Source organism: Hemitrygon akajei, chromosome 17 (assembly GCF_048418815.1).
Source record: "Hemitrygon akajei chromosome 17, sHemAka1.3, whole genome shotgun sequence".
Taxonomy (NCBI): domain Eukaryota; kingdom Metazoa; phylum Chordata; class Chondrichthyes; order Myliobatiformes; family Dasyatidae; genus Hemitrygon; species Hemitrygon akajei.
In genome coordinates, this window is record NC_133140.1 from 58,883,270 (window position 1) to 58,892,726 (window position 9,457).

A 9,457-nucleotide genomic window follows, 5' to 3' on the forward strand; every position below is an offset into this window, starting at 1 on the left:
TTACACGGATGCTGCCCGGCCTGCTGAGTTCCTCCAGCTTGTTGTACAAGTTTATAGCTTTCTAGTCAGAGCACTTCAAATACACGTCCTTACTGTGAGGAGGGTTTTGCTCGTACTAATCTTTCAGATTCCAGACTCCCACCACCCAGAAGTTTCTGCATCCTCTTTCTAATCATTCTACTGCTTTAAATCCATATCCCCTGTCTTTCCCTCCTTCTGCTAAGGAAAATGAATCCTTCCTCTTTACTCTTTCTAGACCTCTCACAATTTTATACACCACAATTAAGTCTCCCTTTGACCTTCTCTGTTCCAGAGAAAATAACCTTAGCAGATCCAGTCTTTTCTCATTGCGACAGTTTTCCAATCCTGACCAGAACAATGTACCGTAAATCACTCTGCAGTGAGCTGACGTCTTGGGTCCAGCTCAGAAAGTTCCTGGAGAAGTTCACAGCTGATTTATTGGAATAATAGCAGGAATAGGAAGCTTCAGTTAAGTGGAAACACAAGAGGAGTAAACAATGTTTGTTGATGGATGGGTTAATGCAGATTTAAGATAATTGGTAAAAGAATTGGAAGGGCAACTCTGGGAGTTATTTTTTTAGCCCTGTAGCTTCTTTCAAACAGACAAAGTCATTTGTCTTTCTAGGTTCTATGACTACCCTAATAAATGTAATTCTAGAAAAGAGTCTGTGTCGGTAATGCACATCACAGAGCTGGTAACTGTCATGTGACGTTAACACCATTGGACCGTTTCAAAGCTCCACCAGATTAACTAAAGCAACACCTAGAAGAACTGGAGCAACTCAGTAGGACAGGCAGCATCTATGAAGGGAAATGGATAGTTGAAATTTTTGGTCAAGACCCTTACTCTGAAGTTTCATCAATGGAAGCACCCTCCCCCGCCCCCCTGCTGGAATCCTGTGAGACCCTCTCTCACTGCCCCCTTCTCTGCGATCTCTTTTGTCCATTGACTCTTCGACCAGGTGCTCATCCTGACCCAGTCCTCAAGAAGGGTCTTTACTCGATACAACGACTGTCCATTTCCTTCTATAGAATCTGCCTGACTCACAGAGATCCTTCATCTCCTCTCCGTGCTGCTCCAGATTTCCAGCATCTGCAGTCTCTTGTGTCACCAGATTAACCAATACATATTTTTAATCGGTTCTAGCCTATGTGGCTCCAAACTCACAGCATTGTGGCTGACACTAAAATGCTCCCTGGAAAGTTCTTATAAGCCTTCAGTTCAGAGGTTAGTTAAAGATGATAAGTGCTGGACAGTATCGTGTATTTTCTAAGAATGAAGAGATAACATTTTTTTTTTGTTGACGCACAGAACCCAATGATATGAATATAGATTCTACATTTTGAAGGTAGGAGAGATGTGGAGGGGGAATGGTTGAGGAGTGATATGTAATGTCAGATGCCTTGTGCAGGAAGGCACAGAGTCGAATGTATTTCCTAAGAAGGTTGGCGTCATTCAATGTCTGTAGTGAGATGCTGAAGATGTTCTATAGGTCAGTTGTGGAGAGTGCCCTCTTCTTTGTGGTGGCGTGTTGGGGAGGCAGCATTAAGAAGAGGGACGCCTCACGTCTTAATAAGCTGGTAAGGAAGGCGGGCTCTGTCGTGGGCAAAGTACTGGAGAGTTTAACATCGGTAGCTGAGCGAAGGGCGCTGAGTAGGCTACGGTCAATTATGGATAACTCTGAACATCCTCTACATAGCACCATCCAGAGACAGAGAAGCAGTTTCAGCGACAGGTTACTATCGATGCAATGCTCCTCAGACAGGATGAAGAGGTCAATACTCCCCAATGCCATTAGGCTTTACAATTCTACCGCCAGGACTTAAGAACTTTTTAAAGCTATTATTAATGCTTTTTGAGATGGTGATTTAGATGCATATCATTTTTTTTTACTGAGTTAAGTATTGTATGTAATTAGTTTTGCTACAACAAGTGTATGGGACATTGGAAAAAAGTTGAATTTCCCCATGGGGATGAATAAAGTATCTATCTATCTATCTATCTAATTGTGAGGAGCAAACCCAGAGGTTAATTTGCTGTTGTACCTCAACTGTACTGGTTAATTTTATCTTCCAGGATGTTCTCCCAAGCTCTGCAGCTGGTGTGAAGCCCATCAATATAAAGAAACACAGAGGTACTTAAGAAGAAACCATACAAATGGAAATTGGAGATATTCACAATGGTTGGTGATCCAAATTGTGGATGATATTTAAGTTTAATGAAACCTCATTGTATTACTGCACGTTCCGATCAGGAGAACCATGGCTTTTCTCCAGCAACAAGATTAAGAAACCTTTTACTCTTGCACTGAAAGCACACGTCTGGAGATAGCAGAAGCAGTGAACCAGCAGTGTTATTCCCAAGTCGTGAGCACAATGCAGGAAGTGGACAACTTCACTAAGCAGGTATGGAAAAATGACTGGAGATGTTTCAGCAAACTAACCCACAACTATAACCAAAATCTTCACTCTGTTCTGCTGAATGTTTTCCATCACAGCTGCTCAACTTTCAGCAGCATCACTTTCTATGTACCTTGTTGCGTGCCCATTTGTCCATCTACAGTTGATACTCATCCAAACGTTATGCACTGTCCAGTACTGTATCCTTCAAGTGAAAAAGTAGATTTTAGTCGTGCTCAGTGGAAAGCACTCTCACCTCTTGTGAGTTCAAATCCTAGCACAGAGAATTAAACACAAGGATCTAGGCTGATGGTGAAGGAATGCCTGAGGTCTGGTCTTTCGGCTGGCATGTTAAAATGAGGTCCTGCCTCCTCTTTCAAATGCATGTGAAAGAGCCCATGGCATTATTTTGAAGGCAAATAGGGGAGCTTTTCCTTTTGCCTCAGTCAATGGTATCTCTTAATCAACTAAGCTCAGACAGCTCCTACGTCTCATCTGTGCATCAAAGTTCGAAGCAAATTCTCTTCACACAAAGCCCACTCTATTAAACATTGCTGGAGGGAACCAAGACAGCAGCTGCAATAGTCAGCTTTTATACTGAAAGCACAATGAGCTTTTAAGCACCTACCAGAACTGCTGCTTCTCAGATTCCCCTTTGTTTTCCTCAAACATTTTCCTGGGTCCCATGAAGCACGTGCCACTTACATTAAATTTAGATCTATGATAAAAGCAATTTAAAATGAATTCACCACCACTTCCTTACAAATTAACGGAATTCAAGAAATACTCGTGAAGTCTGGTTCTCAAACTTCCCACTTAAGCTTTCTTAGCAGTCCACAAACATGTCTATGGAGAACATGTTGCGCTCCCACTTCAAAAATCGAATTTTCACTGACATTTGCTCCCAACCAATGTTCCCTCTAAGGTGTGTACACGTGCACATATCTTTTTCTACTAGCACACAAAGGAATTTAAACTGCGCACAAAAGTTTGTCACCTCTTAGCTCATTGGCATGTTAAGTACCGGTATATTTCACGATCGGACACAATCGTGTCCCCATGACTGGGTTAAAGAACCAGCAGAAATGGAGAACGCACTGGGCCTGGTATTGCTATAAACTAATAGTGTTTATTAGGAACTAAGCAATACAGTAATATAAATGCAAATATATTGAACAGGTTAGTGTATATATATATATATATATATATATATATATGTGTGTGTGTGTGTGTGTGTGTGTGTGTGTGTAGGGAAATAGGAACACAACTAGGCTCTTTCAAACCCAGGGGTGATTGGATACAGTCTTACGATGACGGAGAGAGTTCAGTTCAGTTTGAGGTAGTTAGTTGAGTAACATTGGAGGGAGAGAGAGAGAGGTGAGAGGTGTTGGCGTCGATCTTCCTGTTGTCTTCCGAAGTCCTGTTGTGGTCACCGACTATGACCATAACACATACGACCATTCTTCAGTGGTGGAATTATCATCCAGGCAAGGGTGGACACACAAATAATTTCCCACCGGTCGCACCTTTTCACTCTGTGAGCCACTGATCGATTTCCCCGAATCGATCCTCCAAAACCCCACCTTCACGTGGGTTCACAAAGCTCGTTCAGTGTCCGAAACCGTGTGTCTTGTGATGTGTCTGTCTGTGTAACAGCGGACCTGGTTTTTATCTCCACACGTTGGACACCAGCTGTCCATCACCCTGATCTGCCCTCCTCTTTCTGCAGGAACTCTACAATCAGGCAAGTGACCGCGGGGAAAGGTAAACAATTTGCAGAGAAACCATAACATCAATCTTTCGAGCAGTTTCTGTCTCTCTCTCTCATTGCACTGGACGCCTCCCTCTCTCCCCCTTAATAGCAGCACAGTTCATAGGGTCAATTCTGGACCCCTTTCCAAACTAGGGTTACCTGTGACAGTGTGCATGTATCTTTTTCTACTAGCACACAAAGGAATTTAAACTGTGCACAAAAGTTTGTCGCCCTCTAGCTCGTTGGCGTGTAAGTATATTTCACAATCGGACACAATCGCAATTCCTTTTTCAGTTTCTGATGCGGACAGTGGAGCTTGCCATGATTTGACTGCAGATTTTAGAACTGACTTATTTATACCCTGTTTATTGAAGAAATTGTTCAGTGCACACACATTGTTGTCACTGGGCAAAAAATTGCACAGCACAAGATTTTTGCACACACCAGTCATTACAAATTAGAAGGAATATTGATCCAGCCGACTGTGCTTCAGGCTAAACTCTCACTGAGGAATGCTTTCTGAGATGTACTTTGAGTCCTGTCCCAAACAGTCCTGGACTTTGTTGAACCCGCATTCTTTATAAATATGCCTCATATGAATGCAGGCTCCACAAGAGAATATGCTTTTATTTTCAAAGATGAGCTTTGTCACATGTGCATTGAAACGTACAGTGAAATTACTTGTTTGCGTCAACAATCAATACTGTCGGGGTGTAGGCTGGGGGCAGCCAACGTAGCATGCCCACAACTTACTGACTCTTACCACACAGAGGAACCCCACGCTGTTACAGGGAGAACGTACAAACTGCTACAGACAACAATGGCAATGGAATCCGTCATGGGCACGACCCTCCGCAGCATTGAAGACACCTTCAACAGGCGATGCCTCAAAAAGGCGGCATCCATCATTAAGGACACCCATCACCCAGGAGACGCCCTCTTCTCATTGCTGCCATCAAGGAGGGGGTACAGGAGCCTGAAGAAGCACACTCAATGTTTCAGAACAGCTTCTTCCCCTCCGCCATCAGAGTTCAGAATGGACAATGAACTCACGAACACTACTTCACTTTTTTTGCTTTTTGCATGACTTGCTTATTTTTACATATACTTATTGTAATTTATAGTTATTATTATGCGTTGCAGTGCTACTGCAAAACATCAGCTTTCATGACATGCGCCTGTGATGTTAAACCTGATTCTGATTCTGGGCACTGACACAGTAAAGCATTATGCTAACCGCTACGCTGCCATCTCACCCTGATTGGAATGTTCCAGAATTGTGCCTCAGGTTCTGCAGACACCTTTTCATATAGCGTCCTTGGAAAGCAGACGAAATTCTCCTGTTTTGTGTTTGCATCAGTCCTTGCCTCTGTGCTGCATTAGTTCCAGGATTCAGTGGCAGCTCCCAACGTGTATGGCGATCTGTTTGCTGACCCTAAGGCTGAGGTAGCATCGTTTCTGAAGTTACATACCAAAGTTAATGACATGTTAACCATTTGGATTCGCTACAATGAAATTCTTGTTCCTTATTCTTATAATCCTCGGCTTTCATGAGCGATGTCGTTCAGGTTGGGCGACACATGGAAACTGAACTCCTTTCGGATTCGGGCTGAACCACAGAGGGCAGGGAAGATGTCTGACTCCTGCACCTGTAGCACGCAGGCCCACACCAGTGTGTGGACACGCCCTGGTGCTCGTGAACCAGATCCCTGGCTAGGGGGCAATAGCCCCACTGCCTGAGGGAAAGACGCAGGCTACAGAAGTAAACTCAGACAGCAAGCCCAGAGCGGAGGCTCTAAGGAGGCTGGACGTCATTGAACATCCTTCCGACAGCTCCTGCAGCCAAACGTATTGCTTCATAAGCTTTCCTTCGGACTACACTGGTGAGGCTGAGAGGGGGATCTGGACGACTGGGCATCTCAGGATCTCCATACCTCCCACCCAGGCTTGTGATGATGATCACCAGCACCCATTGTCCCCTGAGACGGACGGATGCCAACCACCACCATTCAGGGTGAGAACAGCTGCGCGAGGAGACCAGGAATCACTAAAACTATTGTGCCCCCCAATTGCAATTATGCTTCCAAAGTTTAATAATGCTAATTATTAAAGTGTTAGTAAATGACTGGAGATGTTATGAATTGCATGTTGCATTTCCTCTTGTCTCCAGGCTGCTGAAAGGCAACAGATGGTCTCATTGGAATGGAAGCGGCTGAGTCCAAGCGGTCTTGCATGTGAATTTAGCTAAAATTGGCCCTTCACTCTAAGATAATACCCTGGTTAAAATTGGATAATCCAACACTAATCTAGACAGAGCAAATGCATTTGCCTAAATGGCACCTAATGCATTAGCATTACCTCACTGGTGAGTCTTCGTAAAGTGCCTGTCCCTGTAATGGATGTGTCTGCTTTTGTTTTGGATTGATTATCCATTGTAACAGGCACAGTCGGAATTTGAAGGTCCTGATTTTAATCATTCCTGGTGCTATAATTTACATTCCAAGGACATCCACCCAATTTAAATTATAGGATCCCTTAGTCCTTTGTGGAAGTGCTTACTTTTCTTTTGAGCTTTGTTAACTGCTAAGTTAATCAATTCTATTTACAATAAATGTTATCCACACAAGTAATTGCTGGCCTCAGCAAAGATTTTACCAGTCTGCTGCAATGAAAGACATGCAGCGAAGAACAGGGACATCTCCTGTACCAGCCACACCTGCGCTGAGGAACATAGCTGGCAGTTTTCACAATGGGGGATGGCCTTAGGCATGCACGCCATTCAGCAGATCAACTTCAATAAAACTCACACACCCGTGTATTAAGGAAGAATTTTAATTGTAAGGTTGGTAATTTCACCTGAGAAGGCTCCAGGAAGGAGAAAGATGCGCTCTCTGAAAGCAGAGAAACTATGTTAATGGTATTCAAAGTTCCTGCTTTAAAACAACAAGACCGTGCAGTCTAAACAAGCTGAACAATGGTTTGCTTGAGGTAATGAAGAAAAAAGGAGTTTTCTGATTGCACTATGTACCTCACTCACCTTTCATACTGGTTTGTCAGTTCCTCTCTCCTTTCCCGTCTGGAGTGGGTAACAAGGGGTTTAATGAATCTCGTGCTTCCTATATGTGTCCATAGCTTGTCAAAGCTATTAACAGTCTCCAATCTAAAGGGGGAAAATGGATCAGTGTCGTCTTTTGAACAAATTGTGGATAACTGAGCAAAAATTTTATTTATTTATTGGAGGTGGGGCAGGAATTAATGTTTTGCCAGCATTAGTGGCCAGCGAAAGTGATACAGAGCTGGAGAAGGGAAAGGATCATGGGACGGGAGGCCTCGGGAGAAAGAAAGGGAGAAGGGGAGCACCAGAGGGAGATGGAGAACAGGCAAACAACTAAATATGTCAGGGATGGGGTAAGAAGGGGAGGAGGGGCATTAACAGAAGTTAGAGAATGTCAATGTTGACTTTGTACTATCTTGTCCTGTGTCACCAAGTACTCCATAACCTCATCCTTAACAAATGACTCCAATATCTTCCCAACCACTGAGGTCAGACTAACTGGTCTATAATTTCCTTTCTGCTGCCTCCCTCCTTTCTTAAAGAGTGGAGTGACACTTGCTGATATTATGCCAGAGTTCAATGATTTTTGAAAGATCATTACTAATGCCTCCACAAATTCTACCGCTACCTCTTTCAGAACCCTAGGGTGCAGTTCATCTGGTCCGGATGAGTTATGTACCCTTAGGTCTTTCAGCTTTTTGAGCACCTTCCCCCTTGTAATAGTAACTGTTGTAATGTGAGTATTATTAAAAGTAAGTTAATACTAATCGGGGGGAGCTGTTGGTAGCAAGAGGCGGGATCCGGGGTTGGCGGGGTCTTTACTTCCGCTCTTTCTACTCCCAGTATGCATTGTATGTAGTTCCTCCACCCATGCCGCACGAGGTACCTGGAAGCCTCTGTATTGTAGATATCATTTGCCTTCCCAGATAAAGATGCTCTTTTGGCCATCAAGTTATCGAGTGGTCTTTTTGTAAAGTAGAAGTTACCACAGTAACTGCACTCACTTCTCTTCCCTCACACCCTTCAACATCAGGCACACTGCTAGTGTCTTCCACAGTCAAGACTGATTGCAGCATACTCATTTAGTTCATCTGCCATCTCCTTGGCTCCCATTATTATTTCTCCAGTCTCATTTTCTAGCGGTCCTATATCCACTCTCATCTCTCTTTTATTTTTTTACATACTTGAAAAAGCATTTACTATCTACTTTGACATTGTTTGCTAACTTGCTTTCATATTTCATCTTTTCCCTTCTAATGATTCTTTTAGTTGCTCTCAGTGAGGTTTTAGGTGCTTCCCAATCCTCTGTCTTCCCAATAATTTTTGCTTTGTTGTATGCCCTTTCTTTTGCTTTTTCATTAGCTTTTACTTCCCTTGTCAGCCATGGTTGTACTATTTTGCCGTTTGAGTATTTGCATGGAAGGTGGTCATGAGCCAGGTTTTTGAATAGCTGAAGACTTTCTGGTGAAGTTATTTCCTCAGTGCTATGAGGACAAAAGTTCCAAGATTCACAACCAATCCTATTTTAACTGAGGGTATCTGTTTCAGAGGATGGTGAGAAATGACAAGGCTTTGCAATCAAAGCTAAGGACAGGACAATCCTGAACTGTGACAAACACTGTCGTTGTCATCATTGTTACTCTTAAGTCTTGGAGGACAAGATGCAGGTGGTGGTGTTCTCTGGTGCCTGAAACTTGGCGCTGTTGAGGTAAGTTGGACAAGTAAGTGTGGTGTATTTTGTAGATGATACACAGCGTGTGCCAGACCCGGAGGGAGCGAATGCTTGGAGCACCAATCAAGAAGACTGCCCTGACCTGAATGATATCAGCCATCTGGATTGCTGTTAATGTGACACTAATCCAGATAAATGGAGAGTTTTCCTTCACTGATCAGTGCCATATAGAAAATAGCAATGCTTTGGGGTGTTAGAAAATGACTCTTTCACGACAGCATACATTGCTTCTTCTCTGCCTATGGAGCTAAAGTATTTATGTGACTTTTCTCTTGGATTTATTCTTGAGATATTTTAGGGACCTCCAGAATATTGAAGGTGGGGAAGTTTACAATGGCAGTGCCATTGAATGCCAAGACGATTTGTCACTTTTCTATCTAGGATATCTGTTTCAAGGAAGTATGAGAAAGGACAAGCCTATGACAGTCAGACATCAGAACATCCTTCTATCACTGAATCTGACCTGACTCTAATCGTCACAAACACTCTGTTATCA